Source organism: Microcebus murinus, chromosome X, assembly GCF_040939455.1.
Source record: "Microcebus murinus isolate Inina chromosome X, M.murinus_Inina_mat1.0, whole genome shotgun sequence".
In the NCBI taxonomy this organism is placed as follows: domain Eukaryota; kingdom Metazoa; phylum Chordata; class Mammalia; order Primates; family Cheirogaleidae; genus Microcebus; species Microcebus murinus.
Genome location: NC_134136.1, coordinates 541,134 through 567,920, shown reverse-complemented (window position 1 = coordinate 567,920; position 26,787 = coordinate 541,134). Strand labels below are relative to the sequence as shown.

The 26,787-nt window shown below is 38.9% G+C and overlaps 1 pseudogene; it reads right to left on the bottom strand.

The window, feature by feature from the left end:
* Positions 1-13,642: 13,642 nt before the first annotated feature.
* Positions 13,643-20,130, bottom strand: LOC105863180 (Y-box-binding protein 1 pseudogene; annotated as a pseudogene).
* Positions 20,131-26,787: the final 6,657 nt, after the last annotated feature.

Here is a 26,787-nt window from a genome sequence, read left to right as displayed (position 1 = left end):
AGTGAGAATGGCCTTTATCAAAAAATCTCCAAACAATAAATGCTGGCATGGTTGCGAAGAGAGAGGAACACTCCTACACTGCCGGTGGGACTGCAAACTAGTTCAACCTCTGTGGAAAGCAATATGGAGATACCTTAAAGCGATACAAGTGAATCTACCATTTGATCCAGCAATCCCATTGCTGGGCATCTACCCAAATGATCCAATGACACTCTACAAAAAAGACACCTGCACTCGAATGCTTATAGCAGCACAATTCATAATTGCAAGGCTGTGGAAACAGCCCAAGTGCCCATCAATCCAAGAATGGATTAATAAAATGTGGTATATGTATACCATGGAGTACTATTCAGCTCTAAGAAACAATGGTGATATAGCACATCTTATATTTTCCTGGTTAGAGCTGGAACCCATACTACTAAGTGAAGTATCCCAAGAATGGAAAAACAAGCACCAGATATATTCTCCAGCAAACTGGTATTAACTGAGTAGCACCTAAGTGGACACATAGGTACTACAGTAATAGGGTATTGGGTAGGTGGGAGGGGGCAGGGGGGCGGGTATATACATACATAAGGAGTGAGATGTGCACCACCTGGGGTATGGTCATGATGGAGATCAGACTTTTGGGGGGAGGGGGGGAAATGGGCATTTATTGAAACCTTAAAATCTGTACCCCCATAATATGCCGAAATAAAAAAATAAATAAAAAACTTAAAAGTATGCTTGGGATGATCAGAACTGGCTTTCAAGAGGAGCTGACATTTAATGAAATAATGAGTAGAGCTTTGGCAAATACAAAGAGTGGTTATGGCAAAAGAATAGCATGTACAAAGGCATAAGGTTATGAAACAGGCTGGCATTTTAGGGAACAGCAAGCCACATACTATGGCTTTAGCAGGATGGACCCATAACAAAAAATTTGGTTCAGGTGTTGAGACTTACATACACACATACTGAGAAGGTAAGCAGAAGTTTATTGCTTACATAACGAGGTTTTCTGGCAAGATCAGGGAAGCTCTCCAGCAAGTTCAAAAATGACTTGAGACCAGGTCCCAGGCACCCAGGCTCACACCTATAATCCTAGCATTTTGGGAAGCCAAGGTGGGAGGATCGCTTGAGGTCAGGAGTTTGAGACCAGCCTGAGCAAGAGCAACACCTTATCTCTACCCCCCAAAAAAGAAAAATTAGCTGGGCATGGTGTTACCTGCCTGTAGTCCCAGCTACTTGGGAAGCTGAGAAAAGAGGATCACTTGAGCTCAGGAGTTGGAGGCTACAGTGAGCTATGACATCACAGCACTCTAGCCCTGGCAACAGATTGAGACCCTGTCTCAAAAAAGAAAAAAAGACTTCAGAGAGAGCAGGGAAAGAACATTAGCTTTGAGTTTTTGTGGTGGTTGGGGAGGCAGTAGAATCAGACTGAGTGTCCTTGTGTATGGTTTGAACTTCCCAGCAGTGATAAAGGAAGGACCACTAAGGTGTTTTTTATCAGTTTTCCCAGACATGGGGCAGAGGGGAAAAGGGAAGAATGAGGCTTAAAAGCTGTCATCAACTGCTCTCACCATATACAAAAATTAATTCAAGATGAATAAAAGACTTAAATGTAAAGCACGAAACTATAAAAATTCTAGAAGAAAATGTAGGAAAAACTCTTCTAAACATCAGTCCAGGCAAAGAACTTATGACTAATACCCCAAACGCAAATACAGAAACATCAAAATTAAAGAAAAAAGACTTAATTAAATTAAAAAGCTTCTGCACAGCAAAGGAAATAATCCACAAAGTGAATAAACAACCTACAGAATGGGAGAACATATTCATATACATCCGACAAAGGGCTAATATCCAGAATCTACAAAGAATTCAAACAAATCAGTAGAGAAACCCAAACAACCCCATCAAAGAGTGGACAAAAGACATAAACAGAGTTTTGCAAAAGAAAATAAACAAATGGCCAATAAACATATGAAAAAACACTCAGCATCACTAATCAGGGAAATGTAAATTAAAACCACAATGAGATACCACTTTACCCCTGTCAGAATGGCCATTATTAAAAAGTCAAAAAACCATACATGTTGGTGTGGATGAAGAAGAAAGGAATGCTTATACATTGTTGATGGGACTGCAAATTAGTACAACCTCTATGGAAAACAGTATGGAGATTCCTCAAAGAACAAAAAGTAGGGAGAAACACAGAGCAGGTTGTCTGTGTTTCCTAGGTTAGGAGACCCAGTGAATAATAGTGGCATTAAGTGAAAATGAGTTTAACCTACATGTTTTATTCACAGTCCACATAATCCTTCTGAATTATTCAGCTTTAGTCTGGGCAGAAGCCATGTGGCCATAATTATATAATCATTATTGAGGCATCAGAGCTCTTCTTTAGACTTTTGCCATTAAATCAGAAGATCTGATTTCAGTTCTCAAGTGAGTTGACACAATGGCTGGATTTTGGTGAGATTGGACTGGATTTTTCACATTATATTATTTTACATTTACGTATTTTGGTTATTTTTGTCTACTTTCAAATATGTAATCTATAGTATTACATAGTACATATGCAATATGTTAGCTCTAAGGAGACAGTGACTTAATCTGTCTTAGATCAAACCTGACACACAACAGGTGCTCTGTAAATATTTATCAAATGAGTGCATGATCCCTTACATCCTCAAAGAATACCTTAGGAAATCTGTTCCTGGCTTCTTATACTTGAAGTATTCCAATGGTATCAGTATTTGGAAACTTGCCAATAAAGTGAACCACTTTTGTCTCTCCAGGCAGCAATTACAGATACCAAATTGTGGTCCCTTCTTCTGACCACTGAAATCTCTGTGATGGGACAATATGTCATTAGTCTCAACTGTGTGATAATTATGACCCTAACCTGTAGTGTCCCCTGCATCCTTGACTAAAAGACTTGTGAGATGATATTGTAAGAGATATATTTAGAGATTATTAATAGACCACATCCGGAGTTAGAGTACTTCTTGATACTCAGAGCTACTAGTGTGTTCTATTATTCATCCTGAAACATCCCAAGACATCCAATCCTGCCTTGTACAACTCCTGGCCTTTGCTGTTTTGTGCATAATAAAATCCAAAATTGTTTAACAACACATGATGTGCTACTGCTGGATTTCATTTTAATAGATTTTGAACATCGCATACTCTCAAGGTAGTGCTGCCATAATAGAATCTATTTTCAATTCTAGAATCTGTAAGCAAAATTTTGATGTGTAAGTTTCCATAGCCTCAGCTGAGCTTGGCAGATCTGAAAACCTCTGCACATTTTCCACAGTATTCATTTCCTGCATCTTGTTATTTTGCTGACCCTCTTTTTAAGAGCTCATGAGTTATGTGCTGCATTTATGGTGGAATCTGTTTCTTTGATTTCTAAGATGTTATGTATTGAAGTTAAGTCTTGGACATTGTGTACATATACTACATGTTCTTTATCCAATCATCCATTGATGGACACATAGGTTGATTTCATATCTTTGCCATTGTGAATCATGCTGTGATAAACATACAAGTGCAGTTATCTTTTTGATGTAATGATTTCTTTTCCTTAGGGTAGATATCCAATAGTGGGATAGCTGGATCAAATGGTAGTTCTATTTTTAGTTCTTTGAGAAATCTTCATACTGTTTTCCAGAGAGGTTATACTAATTTACATTCCCACCAACAGTATATACGAATCGCCTTTTCTCTGCATCCTCACCAACATCTGTTATTTTTTGTCTTTTCGGTAACAGTCATTCTGACTGGTATAAAATGATATCTTATTATGGCTTTAATTTGCATTTCTCTGATGATTAGTGATGCTGAACATTTTTTTTTCATATGCCTGTTGGCCATTTGTATGTATTCTTTTGAAAAATGTCTATTTATGTCCTTTGCTCACTTTTTAATGGGATTATTTGGGGTTTTTTCTTGAGTTGTTTGAGTTCCTTGTATATTTTCAATTTTAGTCCCCTGTCGGATGCATAGTTTGCAAATGTTTCTCCATTCTGTAGGTTGTCTGTTCACTGATTATTTCTTTTGTTGTGCAGATGCTTCTTAGTTTAATTAAGTCCCATTTGTCTATTTTTATTTTTGTTGCCTGTGCTTTTGAGGTCTTAGTCATGAATTCTTTACCTAAACCAATGTTCAGTAGAGTTTTCCCCAGGTTTTCTTCTAGTATTTTTGTAGTTTAAGGTCTAACATTTAAATCTGTAATCCATCTTGAGTTGATTTTTGTAAGTGATGATAGATAGGGATCCAGTTTCATTCTTCTGTACATGGCAATCTAATTGTCCCAGCACCATTTGTTGAAAATGATATTATTCCCCCTTGTATGTTCTTGTCAACTTTGTCAAAGCTCAGTTGGCTGTAAATATGTGGCTTTATTTCTGGATTCTCTATCCTGTTCCATTGATCCATGTGTCTATTTGTAGACCAATACCATACTATTTTGGTTAGTGTAGCCTTATAATATAATTTGAAGTCAGATAATGTGATACTTCCAGCTTTGTTTTTTGGTTTTTGTTTGTTTGTTTTTTTGCTTAGGATTGCTCTGGCTATTCAGACAATTTTGGGTTCTATGTTAACTTCAGGATTGTTTTTTCTAATTATTTGAAATATGATGTTGCCATTTTGATAGGAATTACATTGAATCCATTGCTTTGGGCAATATAATCATATTAACAATATTAATTCTTCTAATCCATGGGCATGGAATGTTTTTCCATTTGCTTGTGTTATCTATAATTCCTTTCATCAGTGTTTGATAGTTTTCCTCATAGAGATCTTTCACCTCCTTGGTTAAATATATTCATAAATATTTTTTGTAGCTATTGTAAACAGGATTACCTTCTTGATTTGGTTGTCAGCTTGATAATTATTGGTGTATAGAGAAGAAAAACACTTTTTAATAAAAAAGGAATGGAATAAAAACTAAATGTTACAGTACAGGTGTCATTAACCAAAAGCAATGTGATATACAATGATGAATTTTGATAAGCCTAGAACTTTTGAAGAATCTAGATGAGTTGAGACTTTATTTTTAATACATTGTATTGTGTATATTTAAGATACACAACATGCTATGAAATACATATATATAGTAAAATGGTTACTGTAATAGAACAAAGTAACATATCCATCATCTCACATAGTTGCCCATTTTTCTCACATTTTTCTCACTGTGGCCAGAACAGCTATAATCTACTCATTTAGCAAAAATCCTGAATATATATAACACACTATTATTAACTATAGTCCTCATCTTGTACATTTTGACCAGTTGAATTGCCTAGTAATCCTTCCATTCCTGAGACTGGTGCTTACGTTGAACCTAAACCCTGCTACCTTACTTGTCTGAGGGCTGAACTTTGCCTCCATTTCCTGACCTCTAGTGGGGACACTGATATTTGTAGACTGGTCTCTCATTGTGATGACCTGGACTCCTTAATGACATTCCCCATCTCTCTGATTGACTACTGAACAACTACTTCTAAAACTAGGCTTAAAAAAACTGGAGTCCTCTTATACACTCTGTGTTGATTGGCCCTTCTTTTCAGAACCATTATTAGTAACCAAACCACTGTCCTCCAACCTTGGTCTCATGCCACTCTTCTTCACGCCAATGAGTGGGTATCCACTACCACTGCACATGTTCCTCAGGTCCCAGTATACATATCGTTCCTTTGCGGCTTATCCTATAGATTTCTCCAAGACACAGTTTGTCCTCATATACTGGGCTTCATTCTTAGAGCTCTCCAATTAGATGCATTGTCTTCTTTGTCCAGTCTTATATATAGGTTCCATCATAATGTCTATTTGCAAGCAAAGATCTGGAGTTCCTAGTCCTTCATACTTGAGTGGTATCTTATTGGATCTATCAATAGTCTAATCCTTTTGCTGTCCCAAATATAGTTGCCTATTAATTTTTTCCAGTTAGTATGTAGATTTGAGAAGTTTCAATGGTGGTTTGAAAGAAATATAACTTTGGGAGTAATATAACTTTCTTAACCACTACCTGACCTTTTGCCAATCATGACATTTGGAAAGTTTTTTTTTTTTTTTTTTTTTTTTGAAACAGGGTCTTACTCTGTCACCTGGGCTGGAGTGCAATGGCATCATAATAGCTCATTGCAACTTCTATCTCCTGGGTTCAAGCAATCCTCCCACCTCAGCCTCCCAAAGTGCTGGGACTACAGGCATGAGCCACCATTTGGAGAGTTGACTCGTGTAATGGGTCTTTTTTAATTCCACAGAATAATTTTCCATATTGTCAATGATCAAATTATGGATTACACAGACAATTTTATTCCCAGTGGTGTACAAAACTTCATCACATACTTTAACTTAAATTCGATAGGGACTGAACAGAGTAGATTATATAGGTGTATACACAACTACAAATTCTTATTTTGTATAATTGATTTTGAAACCTAAAACTTACTGTTAACTGGATAGATTGTGATATCTGTATTACTTGTAATGGATAAATTATAATATCATTCACAAATAGACTAAAAACGTGTGAAACACTTGAGATTTTCAGTGATTTTCTTACAGCAAATGCTAGTGGTTTTCCTTTTAAAGCAAAATGGAATATAGAGAGAAGCCAACTTATTTCATTTCTTTGTCAACTGCAAGATTTTTTTTAAATTCCCCCCACCGGAAAGAAACAATGATGAGTGTTTTAGTTTTCTTATTTAAACCATTAATTAGGGCCGGGCAAGGTGGCTCACACCTGTAATCCTAGCACTCTGGGAAGCCGAGGCTGGTGGCTTGCTCAAGGTCAGGAGTTCAAAACCAACCTGAGCAAGAGCCAGACCTAGCGTCTCTATTATAAATAGAAAGAAATTAATTGGCCAACAAAACATATATATATATATATATATATATATATATATATATATATATATATATATATATAAAATTAGCCGGGCATGGTGGTGCATGCCTGTAGTCCCAGCTACTAGGGAGGCTGAGGCAGGAGGATCACTTGAGCTCAGGAGGTTGAGGTTGCTGTGAGCTAAGGTGATGCCACAGCACTCTAGCCTGGGCTCCAAAAGTGAGACTCTGTCTCAAAAAAAATTAAAAAATAAATTAAATTAAATTTTTAAAAATAAAGCATTAATTAGGCTGGGTGTAGTGACTCATGCCTGTAATCCAAGCACTCTGGAAGGCTGAGGGAGGAGGATCCCTCGAGGTCAGGAAGTCAAGACCAGCCTGAGCAACAGTGAGAACTTGTCTCTACTAAAAATAGGAAAAAAATTAGCCCTGGGGGGTTGGTGGTACACTCCTGTGCACTCTTGTAGTCCCAGCTACTTGGAAAGGTGAAGCAGGGGAATCACTTGAGCCCAGGGGTTTGGAGGTTGCAGCGAGTTATGATGATGCCAATGTACACTAGCCCATGTGACAGAGCAAAACTCTGTCTCAAAAAATGAAAATAAAGCATTAATTAGTTGGAGGAAAATTTACCCAAATTGCTGTTTTAAAAAAAATTTCAAAGTAATATTTCTTTCAAGAAGGCAAAAGCTTTTTCAGTGCCTGATGGTTACTACTGAAATTGACAATTTGTGTGATTTATTAGTGACTATTCATTCACTAAAATGAATAGTAGTGCATTCATTTTAAAAGTCTCCATCCATTATCTACCAAGTACCTGTTCATGATAAATCTGGTTTTGGTCTTGATGAGTTTATTCTGCAATTATATTAATTAATTCTTAGCTAATATGGACATAAAGTATTTCTTATCTTGGTAAAAAAATGATACCAGACTATTCTCTTGTGGTTTTCTTTCAGCTTTGAGCAAGAGAATTGTGCCTTCTGCTAAAATATTATTGAATTATTTTGATAAATGATTGTTGAAATAGTCCTTGATATGTTCTTATAAAATTCTGAAGTAAATCCATCTCATTCTGGATTTCTGAGATAAGGATTTGAAAAACTGATAATACAAAATCTTTATGCGTAATGTGGAATCTAGGAATTTATTATTTTAAGATTCTATTGCACAGTAGGGTGAATATAGTTAACAATGATGTGTTGTATATTTCAAAATAGCTAGAAGAGATTTTGAATGTTCTCAACACAAAGAAATAATAAATGTTTGAAGTGATGGATTTTCTAATTACCCTGATTTGATCATTACACAATGTATACATGTATTGAAACATCACATTGTAGCCCATAAATATTTACAATTATGATGTATCAACTAAAAATAAAATAAAACTTTTAAAAGATTTTCATATTAATATTAGTAATTATTACATTTCTGTAGCACTTACAGTCCACAGAAAAAATTTCTCAAATATTGAATTATTTGATTCTTATACCAGTCTTGTAACATAGTTCATGTATGTTCATTAAACACCTGCTATGTCCTTTAGAGATGGAACATTGAGATTCATTCATTTATCAAAAATAAATGCCTCCTATGTGTCTGACCCTGTTCCAAGTACTAGAAATTCAAGAATGAACAAACAAGGTCTGTGTTCTCATGGAGTGAAGGAGACAGATAATAAAAAAATAGGAAATATATGTATAATATTAATGATTACTGCTATGAAGAAAAAGGAAAGAAGTTAATGGGATAGACGGTGAGTAACTAGGGCTGCTATTTTAGATAGGATTGTCAGAGAAAACCTCACTGAGGAGGGAACATTTAGCAGGATCTGAGGTAGGAGGGATCATTCATTCATTCAATACTTATTGAGATCTACCATGCACCTAACACTGACATACACACTGGTAACTCAGTCACTATGCTCAACAAGCTCTTAGTCTAGTAGGGAATATGGATGAGTAAGCAAATCCAGTAATCCAATATGGTACATACTGTAGGAGAAATTTTTTTTTTTTGTTTGTTTGTTTCTTTAATTTTTTTTTATTTTGGCATATTATGGGGGTACAGATTTTAAGGTTTCAATAAATGCCCATTTCCCCCCTCCCCCCAAAAGTCTGAGTTTTCATCATGACCATCCCCCAGATGGTGCACATCTCACTCCTTATGTATGTATATACCCGCCCCCCTCCCCCCTCCCACCTACCCAATACCCTATTACTGTAGCACCTATGTGTCCACTTAGGTGCTACTCAGTTAATACCAGTTTGCTGGAGAATATATCTGGTGCTTGTTTTTCCATTCTTGGGATACTTCACTTAGTAGTATGGGTTCCAGCTCTAACCAGGAAAATATAAGATGTGCTATATCACCATTGTTTCTTAGAGCTGAATAGTACTCCATGGTATACATATACCACATTTTATTAATCCATTCTTGGATTGATGGGCACTTGGGCTGTTTCCACAGCCTTGCAATTATGAATTGTGCTGCTATAAACATTCCAGTGCAGGTGTCTTTTTTGTAGAGTGTCACTGGATCATTTGGGTAGATGCCCAGCAATGGGATTGCTGGATCAAATGGTAGATTCACTTGTATCGCTTTAAGGTATCTCCATATTGCTTTCCACAGAGGTTGAACTAGTTTGCAGTCCCACCAGCAGTGTAGGAGTGTTCCTCTCTCTCCGCAACCACGCCAGCATTTATTGTTTGGAGATTTTTTGATAAAGGCCATTCTCACTGGGGTTAAGTGATATCTCATTGTGGTTTTGATTTGCATTTCCCTGATGATTAGAGATGTTGAGCATTTCTTCATATGTTTGTTGGCCATTCTTCTGTCTTCTTTAGAAAAATTTCTGTTCAAGTCCTTTGCCCACTTTTTAATGGGGTTATTTGATTTTTTCTTCCTAATTTTCGTGAGTTCTAAGTATATTCTAGTTATCAGTCCCTTATCGGATGCATAGGATGCAAAAATTTTCTCCCATTCTGTAGGTTGTCTGTTTACTTTCACGACTATTTCTTTGGCTGTGCAGAAGCTTTGTAGTTTGATCATGTCCCATTTATTTATTTTTGTTGCTGCTGTGATTGCCTTTGGGGACTTCTTCATAAACTCTTTGCCCAGGCCGATGTCTAGGAGAGTGTTTCCAACTTTTTCCTCTAGAGTTCTAATAGTTTCATATCTTAGGTTTAAGTCTGTTATCCAGCGTGAGTTGGTTTTTGTGAGAGGTGAAAGGTGTGGGTCCTGTTTTAGCCTTCTACAGGTGGCTATCCAGTTTTCCCAGCACCATTTATTGAAGAGAGATTCTTTTCCCCAGCGTATGTTTTTGTCTGCTTTGTCAAAGATGACATGGCTATATGAGGATGGTTTTATATCAGGATTCTCACATCTGTTCCACTGGTCAATATTCCTGTTTTTGTGCCAATACCATATTGTTTTAATTACTACAGCTTTGTAGTATAGTTTGATATCTGGCATATTAATGCCTCCCATTTTGTTTTTCAAAAAGTTGGTTCTTTGAAAAAATAAACAAAATTGACACACCATTGGCTAAGCTAACGAAAAGCAGAAAAGAGAAATCTCTAATAAGCTCCATCAGGAATAAAAAAGGAGATATCACAACTGATCCCAAAGAGATACAAGATACAATTTATGAATACTACAAAAATCTTTATGCACACAAACTGGAAAATGTGGAGGAAATGGATAAATTTCTAGAAACACACAGCCTCCCTAGGCTCAACCAGGAATAAATAGATTCCCTGAACAGACCAATCTCAACAGCTGAAATAAAAACAGCAATTAAAAATCTCCCTAAAAAGAAAAGTCCCGTTCCAGATGGCTTCACACCTGAATTTTACCATACTTACAAAGAAGAACTAGTACCTATCTTGCAGAAACTATTCCACAACATCGAGAAGAACGGAAACCTCCCCGACACCTTTTATGAAGCGAATATTACTCTGATACCAAAACCAGGAAAGGATGCAACAAAAAAAGAAAACTACAGACCAATATCCCTAATGAATATAGATGCAAAAATTTTCAACAAAATCTTAGCTAACCGAATCCAGACACTTATCAAAAAAATAATTCACCACGACCAAGTGGGCTTCATCCCAGGGATGCAGGGATGGTTCAACATACGTAAATCTATCAATGCAATTCACCACATAAACAGAAGCAAAAACAAAGACCACATGATTCTTTCAATAGATGCAGAAAAATCTTTTGACAAAATTCAACACCCTTTCATGGTACGAACACTTAAGAAAATAGGCATAGAAGGGACATACCTAAAAATGATACAAGCCATATATGACAGACCCATAGCCAACATCATACTGAATGGGGAAAGATTGAAATCATTCCCACTTAGAACTGGAACCAGACAAGGCTGCCCACTATCTCCACTTCTGTTCAACATAGTGCTGGAAGTCCTGGCTACAGCAATCAGACAGGAAAATGGAATCAAAGGTATCCAAATAGGGGCAGAAGAGATCAAACTTTCACTGTTTGCTGATGATATGATATTGTATCTAGAAAACCCCAAGGATTCAACCAAGAAACTCCTGGAACTGATCAATGAATTTAGTAAAGTCTCAGGATACAAAATCAATACACAGAAATCAGAGGCATTCATATACGCCAACAACAATCTAATTGAGAACCAAATCAAAGACTCAATTCCCTTCACAATAGCAACAAAGAAATTAAAGTAACTAGGAATATATTTAACCAAAGAGGTAAAAGACCTCTACAGGGAGAACTATGAAACACTGAGGAAGGAAATAGCAGAGGATGTAAACAGATGGAAATCCATACCATGCTCGTGGATCGGCAGACTCAATATCATCAAAATGTCTATACTACCCAAACTGATCTACAGATTCAATGCAATACCTATTAAAATCCCATCAGCATTCTTCACAGATATAGAAAAAATAATTTTACGCTTCGTATGGAACCAAAGAAGATCCCGAATATCAAGAGCAATTCTAGGCAACAAAAACAAAATAGGAGAAATGTTTTTTTTGTTTGCTTTGGTTTTTTTATTTCAGCATAGTATGGGTATACAAATGTTTAGGTTACATGTGTTGCCTTTCCCCCCTTCCCCCCTTGGAGTCAGAGCTTCAAGCATGCCCATCTCCCAGATGGTGCACATCACACTCATTATGAGTGTATATATCCATCCCCTCCTGTAGGAGAAATGCTTTAAAAATGTTATAAGAATCTAGACAAAAGAACAATTAATTCTACTTGAGGGAAAGATGGGAGTTCTAAGTGTTAGGGACCGACCTTCCACAGCCCCACCGGACAGAAAAGCAGAGACATCGAGGATGCAATCACACAAGAGGAGGTTTATTTTCTGGCTAGCCAGGGTCCAAGCCCCAGAGCACCAACGCAGTGGCCACTCTCACAGGCAAGGACCCCGACCGGAACAACGGCATGCCTTTTATCCCCATGGTGCACGAGCTGCGCACAAGCTGACTACGCATGGATCATGCATTGACCTTTAAAATGATTGGTTGCCCACTATTGCCTTTTGAAATAATTGGTGGGTTGGTTGCCCTCTATTGCCTGATGGGCCAGTTCCCGTGCTTCAATGACCTCATCCCATAATTCCCCTTACAGCGGTGTAGCAAGCAAGCAATGACCAGAAGCAAAGGTTTGCGGTTAGCTCATTGCCCCACCCAAGTAAATTCCCGACAATTGGAAGAATTCCTCTGCCCTTCCTCTATCCTACAAATTCCTCTGCCCTACATAAGGAAGGACTTCAGAAAAATGATATTTTAATCTAACCTTTAAAGAATGAATAGGAGATTGCCAAGTGGACAGGGGAGGAAGAGAAGAAAGCATTCCAGGAAGCTGGAACAGTGTGATCAAAGACCCAGGGTTGTAAAAAGTATAATTTTTATGTATATTTCTTTCTTCATGAAGTGCTTGTTAGAAGAATAAATAAGGCAGATTAGGTATGGTGAAAATATCCCTTTCTTAGCTAAGGAGAGAGAGAGAGAATCTTCCTCCCCACACTCCACCATTCCCACACAGTTTCTTTTCCTGCACACATACACACACATTCACACACTTAATCCATTTAGGTTGCTGTAACAAAATACCATACACTGGGTTGTTTAAACAGCAAGCATTTATTTCTCACACTTCTGGAGGCTGAGAGCCCTAGATCAAGTTGCTGGTAGATTTGGTGTCTGGTGAGGGACTGCTTGATTCACAGACATTGTCTTCTTGCTGTATCCTCACATGGTTGAAGAGGTGAGAGAGTTTCCCAGGGTCTCTTTCATAAGGGCACTAATCCCATTCATGAGGGCTCTCCTAAATCACCTACTAAAGGCCCCAGCTCCTAATACCATCACCTTGAGGGTTAGGATTTCTTCTTTTTTAAGACCTTGATTAACAAGTGCTTGCAGATTGTTGACTTTTTTGAAAAAATCAAGTTGTATACTTTTATTACAAATTAAAAATGAAGTTCTTAAAAATCTCAACTTGACCAGATATGAAACAATTTAAAAACCTTTAAAGGCATATTGAGAAAGACCAGACTTTTAAAAAAAGTTTGTTATTGCCAAAAAAGATGTCTTAGGTAAAAATAATGAAAACCCTATGCTGCATAGATAAAGCAGATAGTTCTAGTTATCTGGACAACAGGCAAAAAGCAAGCACTTAAGGTCTTCGGCTCCAATCTTTTGTTCATTTCTTATTGCTGGAATTTCATATTCATTTCTTCATGTTGGGTGACTAAATCTGACAATAGTAAAGACGGTAAACCAGCATTTGCTTAGCCCTGGTTGTCAGCACCAACTTCTCCCTGTACAAGAGGGTTGGAATCCTGTGGTCGAGGCCCATAGGGTCTCTGCATGTAGTAAGGTGGGAACCTTGGCCTGCGGTAGGGGCCAGCGTTGTTGGGCCTGGCCTTCAAGAGCACTCTCCGATCCCTTATTCTTTTTCCCACTCTCACTTTCCTAGTAATTCTGCTGGTGATTGCGTGGAGGACCCCTGAGACGTGGGTAGCGTCTATAATGGTTACCGTCTGCTGCATATGTACTGCCTTGAACTGGAACTCCACCAGGGCCTGTGACATTTGCTGCCTCCGCACCCTTTTCTCCTTTAACAACATCAAGCCCCACAGTCTCTCCATCTCCTACCCTGCGAAGGTACTTTCTGGGGTTATTCTTCTTTATGGCAGTCTGGGGTACAAATACATCTTCCTCGGTGTCATGCCTGTGGATGAAACCATATCCGTTTCTTACACTAAACCATCTTACTGTTCCCCAAACCTTCCTTGCGATGATATTCTTGTCCCCGCCTGCAGGTGCCGCCTGAGTCACTGCTCCCGGGGCCACTGCCTGTGGTGCCGGGAGTGGCCTTGGCTGAGGGTGAGGATGGGGGCGGCAGGGTAGGTGGGGCCACGGGCGGCTGCTCGCTCTGGGCCTCATGGTTGTGGCTCTCTGGAGTCCACTCTCCACTCCCACTTCCAGTGGAACTCAGGGATTAGGATGTCAACACATGAACTTTGAGGGAACACAATCAGTCCATAACACAGACACACACATGCACTTTTCCTTATTTTGTAACTCACTGGCTAGATTCCCCATTTGTGATAGATGGGGTGGGGAGAGGACTTTATAAGCTCCAAACTGAGGAAACTCTATAAATAAATGGAAAGACAATATCACTTTCATGCTTCTCCTGAGGAAATAATTTCTAAAGCAGATAATTCACAGATCAAAACAAGAGGAACACAGAAAAATGGGACATCGAGAAATCAAGAATGCATCATTCCAAAGTCACAAGACTTTGCCTGTTAGCAAAGCTGGAAAGTATGCGTTTGATATACTCCCTAGGCTGTCAATATAATGGCTCCCAAGTGCATACCAGAGGTGCTACAAAATAGGATGTGGGGCAATCCATGATCAAGTCTTCAGAGAGCATCCAAATATTTCATAATTTGTGTAGACATTTGAAAGCCAAGAGGATCAAATATCTTAAAGGATAAAGGTGGATCTCAGTCAGCTATAATCAACTAACAAAAAATAGGGTGAGAATTAATTTATGTTAGGTTCTATTTGAAGTGCAGTAGTGGGGATTGTCATTTAAAAGTGCTGTCAATCTTTTTTGTAAAGTGAAGAGTTTTTAGAATGTGAGCATATATTTTTTAAATTTATCTTTATGCTTTAGAAGTCTGAGTTCTAAGGGTGTGGGTCTTAGAAATAAGGACTGAAACTCAGTAATGTTCTTATTCACATTTCATACCCAAAGTTCGTGCTAAATGTTACTTGACCAACTGAAAGAACCACCAACAAATTTCAAGATCCATCATTTGAAACTGAAAGGACCCTTTGAATTAATGGAACTAGTAATTTTCGAAGTCTTTTGGGGTTGTGAGGCACAAAATCCTTTCTTCAAAAAGAGGCCTGATATGAAATTTTGATATGTAAAACAGATAAAAACAGAACTATTCTGAAGCAGCAGGGAAAGCCTTCTCACCCAATCCAAGGCATCTCTCTGAAATTCTTCTTACAGATAAGGGAAAGTGAAATCCAGAGAGAGAAATGTCTTACTCATTCATTCACAAATTTACTCCTTTGTCAAATGCTTATTGCATGACTGCTATGTGTCTGGCACTGTGTACTATATGCTGGGGATACAAAAGAGAACAAGAAGAGATGGGATGCAGATCTTATATTGTAGAATAAGAGAAGGCAGAAAATATGACTGAAGAGGCAGTAGGGTGTTGTGGGAGGGAGAAAAGTTTGCTTTATATGGTTTACATTTTCTGAATCAAGTATGAGACAAGGTCATCAGCTGAAATTGAGGGGGTAAAGATGTGTAGGAGGTTTAAGGAAAGAGAAAATAGGATGTAATCTTTTCAGGAAATAGAAAAGTTAGCCTACTAAAAACACATTCCACAATTGCCAGGCAGAAGTACAAATCAAATGTAAAACTCGTCATTCTTTAACTGAGCTTGAGCAAATGCCAGCAAAAGAAGTATCTTGGAAGATTAGTGTTCTATGGAATATGCATGATCTGCGGGTAGCAAAGTATATGGACTTCCACAGGAATTAATATTAAGTATGGATGGAAAAATTATATATAGAATCAAACTTTAGATAGCCTGAATCCTATGATTCAAAAGAAATATGTGGTCAATCTATAGAATCTGTGAACTAAAAAAAAATTTGATTCTGCAAACCCAGACATTTATTTTAGAGCCCCAAGAAGGTCTTTAGAACTAACCTCTGGTTTGATTTGCCTGGTATCTATTGAGAGGCAATAGAGCATAGTGGTTAAGAACAGAGGCTTTGGAGTCAGATCTGGGTATGAATCTCAGCTATGATTCAGAAAAATTAGCCTCTCAATTTCTTCATCTATACAATGGAGGCTGTAGCATTATCTACCTCATAAGGTTGTTTCGAAACTTAAAAAGACAATACTTAGCACAATGCCTGGCACATAGTAAGTACTCAATAAATAACAGGTAGCATTTCCATTCTTGTTTTTTTGTTTGTTTGTTTGTTTGTTTGTTTTTTAGACAGAGTCTGACTCTATCACCCTGGCTAAAGTGCAGTGGCATCATCGTAGCTCACTGCAACCTCCAACTCCTGGGCTCAAGCAATCCTCCTATCTTAGCTTTCTGAGTAGCTGGGACTACAGGCACATGCCACCATACCTGGCTAATTTTTTTTTTATTTTTTGTAAAGATGGGGTTTCATTGTTGTTCAGGCTGGTCTCAAAGTCCTGGCCTCAAGTGATCTTCCTGCCTCGACCTCCCAGAGTGCTAGGATTACAGGTGTGAGCCACTGCACCCGGCCTAGCATTTCCATTCTTATTGTTGTTATTATCATTGTTCTTCCACAGGAGTGGAAAGATTGTGGCCCGAGAATCAGAAGACTTGGTATTTAGTCCTGGCTTTAGCACTGCTGTGCTATGTGACTTTGGGCCAGACACTTACCTTCTCTGAGACTTTGTAAAATGATGTGATATGCAAGGGAAACTGTTGGTTTTATAGTCAGAAGACTAGAGTACTAGCCCTGCCACTAACTGGCTATATGATTGTAGGCAAATCACTGCCTCTTTTTATGCCTCACTTTCCCCATTTATAAAATGGAGAATGGAAAAGTAATTGGATGATTTCTAAGGTTCCTTTTAGCTCTAACAGTCTAAAAGCAAAGGGTGTTGACTAGCTACCTCCACCACTGTTTGCATCAGTCAGTCTGTATCAAGCAGTCACTTTGTACATATTCATTCATTTGATAACCATATATTAAGAATTAAAGAAACACTGCTACCTTTTATAAATAAAGATGATATCTTATCATCTGTAATACTTGTTTTAAACATTTTTTAGTGTTCCTAGAGACAGAAGTGTGTGCTTACCAACTTTTTCACTATTATAAGCAATGCTGAATCCCAGGTGCCCACTCTCCCTATCACTCCTTTATCAGATATAGGAAACTTTACTTCCAACCCTCACACTCACTCTTTTTATCACCTGTGCCCCCTAAGCCTTGTGCCCTGGATGGGCCTCTGTTTTACCATCTGTACAATAAATAGAGATAGAGCCAAAGGTCTGTAAGGACCTTTCCAGATCACTGACCCTAGGAAATGGCCTGTGCTGATTGTAATCATTTATTACCAAAGAAAAAACCAAAATGAATCATCAGTGGAATTTAAGGAGAATCAAAGGAGAGAAATTCAAGTAATTTGTCAACTAAGTGCCCTTAAGCACCTGTGGGATTCTTTTGCCAGAAGCCCCAAATCTCATTGCCTGGGACTTCACTCTAACAGTTCTTTTAGCAGCATGGTCTGAGAGTTCTGCAAATGCAATCTCTAGTCAGAGATGAGTTTGGAAAGTAGAAACTCTCTGGGAACGAAGCAGAAAAATTAAGAAAACCACCTTTATTTCCCTTAATTGAAAATTAGGCCTGAAGCTTTGGGGATTGTGTTTTCTTGTAGCCACAGATGGCCTGCCTGCCTTTCTTCCTTCCTTCCTTCCTTCCTTCCTTCCTTCCTTCCTTCCTTCCTTCCTTCCTTCCTTCCTTCCTTCCTTCCTTCCTTCCTTCCTTCCTTCTTTCTTTTTCTTTTCTTTCTTTCTTTCTTTCTTTCTTTCTTTCTCTCTTTCTTTCTTTTTTTCTTTCTTTCCCTCTCTCTCTTTCTTTTTCTTTCTTTCTCTCTCTCTTTCCTTCCTTCCTTCTTTCTTTCTTTATCTCTTTCTTGACATTTTTCTTGCACCCTCCTCAGGAGACTGCATCTGCAAATCACTGCAATCAGTTTTTGCAAAACCTCCCTGCTGTCTCTAGTCTTCTCCCTGTTAAACTCTTATTGGGGGAGGGAGAACCCCTGGAGATTAAGGGCTCAACAATAAATATTCATCTTCTTGGGAGGGAAAAGTGATTTAGCATGTGAGTTGTTTTCTGGCTGCTCATAGAAACTTTAAGAATGCAAAGAGCTGAGGGAAGTTAATCTCCACTCCAAATTCAAATTCCTTTTTCAATCAGGGGAATTCATTGTCTTCAACTGCATCACCAAATGAGGCTTGTGGGAAGTGCTATGTCTTATTGGGGTTGTGTCAACAATAGTAGTTTGTATTGATTCTACCACTTTCCCTTAAGGAATATCCTCTATTTCACAGACCTTAAATTGTTTTTTTCTTTCTACCCATCTTCCTTTAAAGCAACGTTCATTCAAATTAATCTTCTATACCCTAGGAAAGGTAGGGGTATCTGGCAATTATTGTTCCCTTTACTTAGACTGGAGCCAGGCCTCCAAGTAAGGTTTCAATTGTCATTGTTAGCAATGGCTCTCCAATGAGAACTTACTGAGAATAGATGACACTGGGTGTTCTGGACTGTAAAATTGCCCTCTACAGTGTACAGCCTTTTGCTATTTATAAGGAATTTTCATATTCATTATCTCATTTGAGTCTTATAACAGCTTCACAAGTCAGGGCAGGAATTCTGATTTTCATCTTATAAATGAGGAAATCAATTGAAGTGAAGCCAAGTTAAGTGACTAACCCAAGGTCACAAACAACCAGTAAGTAAGATAGTCATGACTCAATCTGTCATACTTTCCAGTATACCTTGCTGTCAGCAAACCAGTGAGGCACGGTAGATGCTATAGAGGCCCCTTGAACTAGGAGCCAAGATTTCTGGGTTCTAGTCCCAACTTGATTACCCAATTTGTCTGTGATTTTGAAAAGTCACTTCTTATCCCTAGGGCTTAGGCTCTTTGTCCTGTAAAATGAGAGTAGTAGCTAAGATAGTGTCACACAAACATGAGTTCAAATCCAGGCTTGGTCATTTACCAGTGTGTGACCTTTGACAAATTGCTTAACCTCTCTGAATCTATTTTCTCATCTGTGAAATAATATAATAGTACACATTTTGTAGGTTTGTGGTGAGGATTCATTGAGGTACTGCATATAAAGATCTTAACAAGGTGCCTCGCTTAGAGTAAGCCCTCAATAAATGTTATCTGCTATTATAATAATTATTACTTTTGCCAAGGAATTTGCAGATTTTTACAAAATATTAAAACCTCTGCTATCCAGAGGTGGAACTTGGTAGAGCCGGGCAGCTGTGTGACCCTAATCAATTAATTGCCATCAAGTACCTACAGACCCCATGTTGAGTGCTATAGTCAGTTCATTGCTATTCTCTTGAAACCAACTGGATTCTGACAAAGACTCTATGCTTGCCAAACTTTAGTTAGGCTCCTCTAAGCCTTATTTTCAATTTAGCCTTGTCCTTGGCCCTGTCTTCTACCTGTCTAGTCCAGTTGTAGCAAGAATCCTGCTATATTAGCTTAGAGAGAATCCCCCACACTTGATATCTGATCACTCTGGCCTGCCTTCAGCAAGAATCCTGTTAAGTCAAGTTTAGCAAGAACTCCCCTTATTCTTGTTATTTTCTTTTCATAATGTTCCATCCACTGACTTCTTCATTCTGCTTGTTGGCCATGAATCTCCACTTGTCCCTGCTGCATTTGGAGTTGAGCCTCATCTCTCACCCATATTAGGATAGTTTTGACACCTATCATGATAGTTCTAAATAAAATTTTCCTTACCATTTTAATAGTCAGAATAATTTTTTCTTTATCATTTCTGGCTATCTCCACTGTGTTCATAGTCTGTACTATACCATGTAGCACTTGATCAAATCCTGTCTTTTATTCTTACTTGCCTCTTGCATATAAGTCCAAATCCATTGCCTTGTACAGTGTTCAACCTATGTTAGAATCCTGCACCCAGGGACCTTACGTCATTAGCAGAGATGCCAGTGAAAGGCCCTTCATTGTGTCTTGAGGAGAGGTAAAAAGGAGCAGAGAGTGGGCCAGGAGCAGTGGCTCTTGCCTGTAATCCTAGCACTCTGGGAGGCTGAGGTGGGAGGATTGCTTGAGCTCAGGAGTTCGAGACCAGCCTGAGAAAGAGTGAGACCCTGTCTCTACTAAAAAGAAAAAATAGAAAAATTAGCTGGACATGTGGCGCACACCTGTAGTCCCAGCTACTCGAGAGGCTAAGGCAGGAGGATTGCTTGAGCCCAGGAGTTTGAGGTTGCTGTGAGTGCTAGGCTGATGCTACGGCACTTAAGCCCAGGCAACAGAATGAGACTCTGTCTCAAAAAAAAGAAAAGAAGAGAAAAGAAAGAAGAGACAGGGAATGAAAAAAGCAGGCTTCGTTCTTAAGCCCCCCAGTGAAATAGACATCCAGTGATTCAACCAGCTTGGCTAAGTGCTGCTCCTTACATTTGGACAGAGAGATATAAAAGAGGAAGGTATCTTAGCATAAAATGCTCCAGGCTAGGATCTATTAATATGAACAGTTTGGAAGCTTACCCCAGCCTCTTTCTGTTTTCTTCTGGGTGGGGTGGGAGATTGTGGTAGGGTATCTGGTTGGGAAGAGAGGGAGGGAATCACTAAACTGTTTTCAGTTCAAATTCAGGGGCAGACACAGTTGGAAATAAGCCTAGGTTGCTGGTACTTCTGCTAGGAGTGGGCCTCTGATCAGCTAAACTCTGGCCTCTGCCTAAGTCAGTAGACTTTCATATACTACAATAAGACTAACAGAATGAGAAGAGTGTGTCCTTAAGAGTATCTAGTACTATCATTGAAGCAAGGGGTTGTTACAAAAAAATACAAAATAGTTTCCCATCTTTGTGGGTAAAAATAAACTGGGCTGGAAGTTAGGAAAAATTGAGATCCAGCTTTAGCTCTGCCTCTCACAAATATGACTCTTTCCTCCCTGGGCCTTAGTTTCCTGATCTGTAAAAGGAGGTAGCAGGTATCTCTGCTGTCCAACCTGCCTAGTCCCTGTGGCCAATTCCATCATGGTCCATACATAGGATCTTCTGGAGAGACAGTAGGAATCCTGGGGGCCATTCCAAGATTCAGAGCTCTGGGGTTTGGTTCTATCCTCCAAGTTCTCTTCCTTCAATTCTTAGCAATTTGCTTCACTCATCTCTTCAAATTCTTTTCTGGAAGAAGACAGACTCTGTGTACGAATGAGTGAACCAAGTCATTTCTTCTCAGGCACACCACCTCTCCATCTCTTTAAGTTAGAGGCAGAATAGTTGGTTCATAGGAACAGCAAGGCTGAATTACCACACTGAGATCTGAAGCCTACAGGAAGGAGGCATTAGGACAAGCACATCCTAGCCCTGGGAGGCCAGGGGTTAGGACAAAAAAGGTCTTATCTTATAGACATGGCAGCAAGGTCTATGTGAGATGAGAGTAAAGTATTGATGGGATGAATTTAAGTAGCTGGGAAAGGGGGAAAAAACTGAGGCCTTGAAGATGAGTGTGGAATGTCACGGGGCCAAGTCCAGGATAAGAGGAAAGAGCAAAAGATCTAGGGTTCAGGTGACCATGGGCAAGTCAGTGACCTTTCCAGGGTTCGATTCCTATCTGTAAAGTGCCTGCTTTGCTTGTCTCTTGGATGACGAAGTTTACTTTAAGCAGCTTTGACATATATATGTCAAAGAGCTTCATAAACTATAAAACTATATAAAAAGGAAAGTTTTAAAATACCACTGATAATGGTAGTACTAGCGAGAGGATGGGACCATGGGATAACAAGAGACAGCTGGAATATAATGGAGTGAGCACACCAATGGGGAGCTGCCAGATAAAATACAGCATGCTCAGTTAAATTTAAATCTCAGATAAACAAGGAATACTTTTGTAGTATGTTCCAAATATTACATAGGACATATGTATACTAAAACAAATGTGTGATTTACCTGAAATTAAAATTTAATTGAACAGCTATCTGTATTCTTATTTGTTAAATCTGGCAAGCCTACACCAAATCCTACCTCTTTCACTTACTTTGGACATCTTACTTCATTCCACCCAGCCTCGGCTAATCCTACCAACCTCCCATGCTGAGTGTGAGGATCAGAGGACATGATGGATGTGAAAGTAAAGCATTACATAAATGGAAGGTGTTCTTTTATTTCACTGTAATACACTTTCTGCTTTTCTCTTATCAAGAAAATCCAAACTAGAATCAAATATTTTATCTGACACTTAAATCACTCAGTGTATACAGTAGTAAAAATGAAAGATTACTGTGGTAGGCTGGATAATGCTCCCACCCATATATATGTCCATGTCCTAATCCTTGAGACCTGGTAATATGTCCCCTTACATGGAAAAGGAACTTTCAGATGTGATTAAAGATCTTGCAGTGGGGTGATCCTCCTAGACTACCTGCATGGGCTTGATATGATGACAGTGGTCCCTGTAAAAGGAAAACAGGAAGATTCAGAGCCAGAGAAGGTGATGTGAAGACAGAAGCAGAGATTGAAGTGATGCACTTGAAGATGGAAGGGATCACAAGCCAATGAATACAGGCAGCCACTATAAGCTGAAATAAAAAGAGATTCTCCTCTCAGAACCTCCAAAAGAGATCAGCCCTGCTTACACCTTGATTTTAGCACAGTGAACCTAATTTTGGCCTCCTGACCTCCAGAACTATCAGACAATAAATTTGTGTTAATTTAAGCCACTTAATTTGTCGTAATTTGTTACAGCAGCAATGGGAAACAAATACACTTACCTTGAGACTGCTTCTAAGTTGGATTAGATCTAGTCTTAGATGAAAAGACACAGATCAGAAATTATTGGCTCTTAGCCCTAGTTGCATGTTATATCATACAGAGAGCTTTTACAGAAAATTACAATATTTGCTCCCCCATTCACATGCAGCTGGACTGGGGTAAGACTCCATCTGTATTTTTTCCATGTTCCCAGATTATTCTAATGTGCAATCAGAAATAACCACTATTGGCTGGGTACAGGGGCTCACTCCTGTAATCCTAGCACTTTCAGAGGGTGCAGTGGGAGGATCCTTTGAGGCCAGGAGTTCAACACTAGCCTAAGTGAGACCCTGTCTCTACAAAAAAATAGAAAAATTAGCTGGGTATATTGGTGTGTGCCTATAGTCCCAGCTACTTCAGAAGCCGAGGCAGGAGGATAGCTTAAGCCCAGGAATTTGAGGTTGCTGTGAGCTATGAGGACACTACTACACTCTCACCCCAGGTGACAGAGCAAGACCTTCAAAACAAAAAAAGTAAAAGAAATAATCACTGTTGGCCAGGCACAGTGGCGGCTCATGCTTGACATCCCAGCACTTTGGGAGGCTGAGGTGGGAGAATATCTTGAGGCCAGGAGTTTGAGACCAGCCTGGGTGACATAGCAAGACCCCATCTCTACGATTTATTTTTAATTAGCCAGGTGCAGTGGCATGCACTTGTAGTCCCAACTACTTGGGTTGCTGAGGCAGGATCATTTGACCTCAGGAATTTGAGGTTACAGTGAGGTATGATCATGCCACTGCACTGCAGCCTGAGTGACAGAACAGAGACCCCATCTCTAAAAACTGAGAAAGAGATATAAGCACTGTCATAGATGGAGTTTGGAAGGATCATCACTGTCTAGTCCATCTTCCTATTCTGCAGGAGAAACTGAAGCCCAAAATGGTGAAGTGACTTGCCCAGGGTCACACAGAAAGGTGATAACCAAGCCTATAATAGAATAAGAAAGTGACTGATGAGCCTGTGTAAGCACTACTCACAAAATCACCAAACTGGTGGTAGACAAATCAATGTCTAAGGAGGTGAATAGAATGGTCCTCAAACTTTTTAAATGGAAAAAAAAAAATTAAAAAAAAGGAAAAAAAAATGAATAGAATGGACATCTTCTTTAAATTCAGTTTCTGCAGTAGCCTTTCTTATTATTCCAAAGATCTGATCTATACTAAATCTATAATCACTTCTGGGTCCCTAAGGTCACTAATTCAGGCTTCACTGGTTACAAGGCCAGAAGCTACTCATGAATAAATTACAAATAACTCTCTCCACATGATTGTCTGGTGCCAGAGGGAATTGTTCACTAGCAATTGTAAGAACACTTGAATATTAAACCATTGAGATTACTCTGGGGAGGCTTTGCATATTTACTTCTTTGCAAAGTATTTTGGATTAATTATCTCAGAGGTCATGCCATCTATTAATACCAGCAGGCTTCAGCCCTCAGGGAAGGGACAATGAATTCTTTCCCACTGCCTTTAAAATTCATAACCTGCATTCCTTTTCTAGAAATCCTACTTTCTCCTGCGAGATGCAGGTGCAGTCCCCATTGACTTCTAGCTGACTTTATTCTCCATTTAATACTGCTCTGAAAAAGGAGGAAATATGTATGTATGTATGCATGCATGCATGTGTGTATTTCATACTGATAGTCAAAGTCCCACAGCACTCAAAGTGAGCTGAATCCCTTAACTTCCTCATTAATCTTGCAGGTAGCCAGCCTCCAGAATGGGAGCTTAAATGGCTAACACTGCAGTAAACATTAACCAGCACAAGTGAAATACTGCCTTCTTATCAGTTTCCGTCAACATATAAACATAGGACACATTTTTTAATGTATTCAGAAACCTTAAGACCACCTTGGGACTGATGAAAATATTCCCAGTGAAGACATAATTTCCCCAACTGATAGGCTAAATCATACTGTTCCTAAGTGAAGCCTCCTCCTCTTTATGAAAAAGCAATGACAGCAGTCACAGTGTACTGTTATTAAAAACCAGGCAGAAGAGACACTTATATATCCAAAAAACAACTCTTTTTTTTTTTTTTTTAGAAAACAGAAAATCACCTTTAAGTTTCATGACTGGGTTTCAGCTTTGTTTTCCCATTTTCTTGGTGCTACCCTAAACAATGAGCTTCAGGATATAACAAGAGGTACTAGACTAGCGTTCCTGAGGGATATGGACCAGAGGATGGTCCATATGAAATTTTGCCAGCCAACGGGTGAGGAAGGGGCAAAATAGTTGTACTGGGATATAGGGGCGGTATATGGGGAGGCCCAAACAGAGGGCAGCGCAGAGGCCTAGTGACTGGTGTAGGGATGGTAAGGATGGTGCTCCGTGGGTATTCCTGGGTGGTGAAAGGCAGGACTGGGCTAACATCAGGTTTGGAGTGTAGCAGTGGGCCTTGTGAGGCATTTCTTCTGGGAGTGGGATTACAGCTTGACACAGTAGGTTCAGCGTTTTCAAGTTCATCCCTTCTCTGAGGCCGAAGGCACCGGAAGCAAGCAACACCAGCAAGGACTCCCAAGAGGATGAAAGTGACAAAGGTGCTACCCACGATAACTAAGGGCAAGTAGACAGACCCTAGGATGAAGAGAAGAAAAAGTTAGGTAGTTACACATATCTTAGTCTACTTCCAACCTGTGCAGCAGAGGGAAGACATTTTATATCCTTGGTAATTCCAGAGCATGTACCAATGCAGGCATCTTTCTTTAGGAACTTATGCTGAATCTGTCCAGGCAGGAAGATACTATGTCCACAGAAGAAATCCTCAGGCCTTTTGAGTCAAGAGAAATGAATTTTGGTGTAAGTAGGCATGAGTAATACAAGTGCTTAGAGGGAAGTCATCCAAATGATATTTATGGGACAGTGAGATGGCTTGCTTACCAGTAATTATCAAAAAAAAAAAAAAAGTGGTAAAGCATTGTTGCGGACTGAAGGCATTTGTCCTATAGCCCTAAAGAGCAAACACTATGCAGAACCTCTCTCAGGAAGGGTATCATCTACCAAAAGGCAATAGTAGTTCATTTGAAAGTTGCTATGATAAGTGGAAAGAAGACTTGAGATTAGCAGTTATAAGCCCTGGGTCCTACTCATTGGCTGAGCAACTTATAAATTATGTGGCCTTAGACAAGTCAATTAATGTCTTTGAGCTGTAATATATTCCTTAGTAACTAGGACAGCATCTACTTCATAGCTTTGTCTGGATTGAAGAAGCTAAAGTGTGTGAAAACATTTATAAACTGTAAAGTAATTGTAAATGTAAGGAATTTTTTCCTTCATCTTTGGGGTACTTGAGATGGGGTTTTCACTTCTAAGAATAGGGAAAAAGAAAGGGTTTTACCTTTATCTTGGCTACCAAGAAGGTCAGAGCAAAAGTTCAGGTGTCCTGAATATAGTAGCACAGGGTTTTCATTACATTGTTTTTCATTCTGTCTAGATTTTCATCTTTTATTTTAAATAAAATGAAAATGAAAGGTTAAAATGAAAATTAAAGGTAATCTTGTTGCATAAAAACTGTGGTAACTGAACCTGAAAATAATATGTTCAGTTCTTGTCCCTATCCCTCAAGAGAGATTTAATTGAACAGATGGAGGTCTTGAGAAGAGCAATGATGGTCCACCAATACAAAGGACATACTCAATATGTGAAGACTCTAGGCTGGAAAAAATGAAGGTTTTAATAAAGCAAGATCAAAATCCTCAAACTTACTGAACATTTGGAAAATACAAGGGCCTATCTCATTATAGAGCATTGGAACTCTCCACACTCAGAAAATATTCACTTAACACTACTACAAGAATGTTTATTAACAGACTGTTGGGGATGGA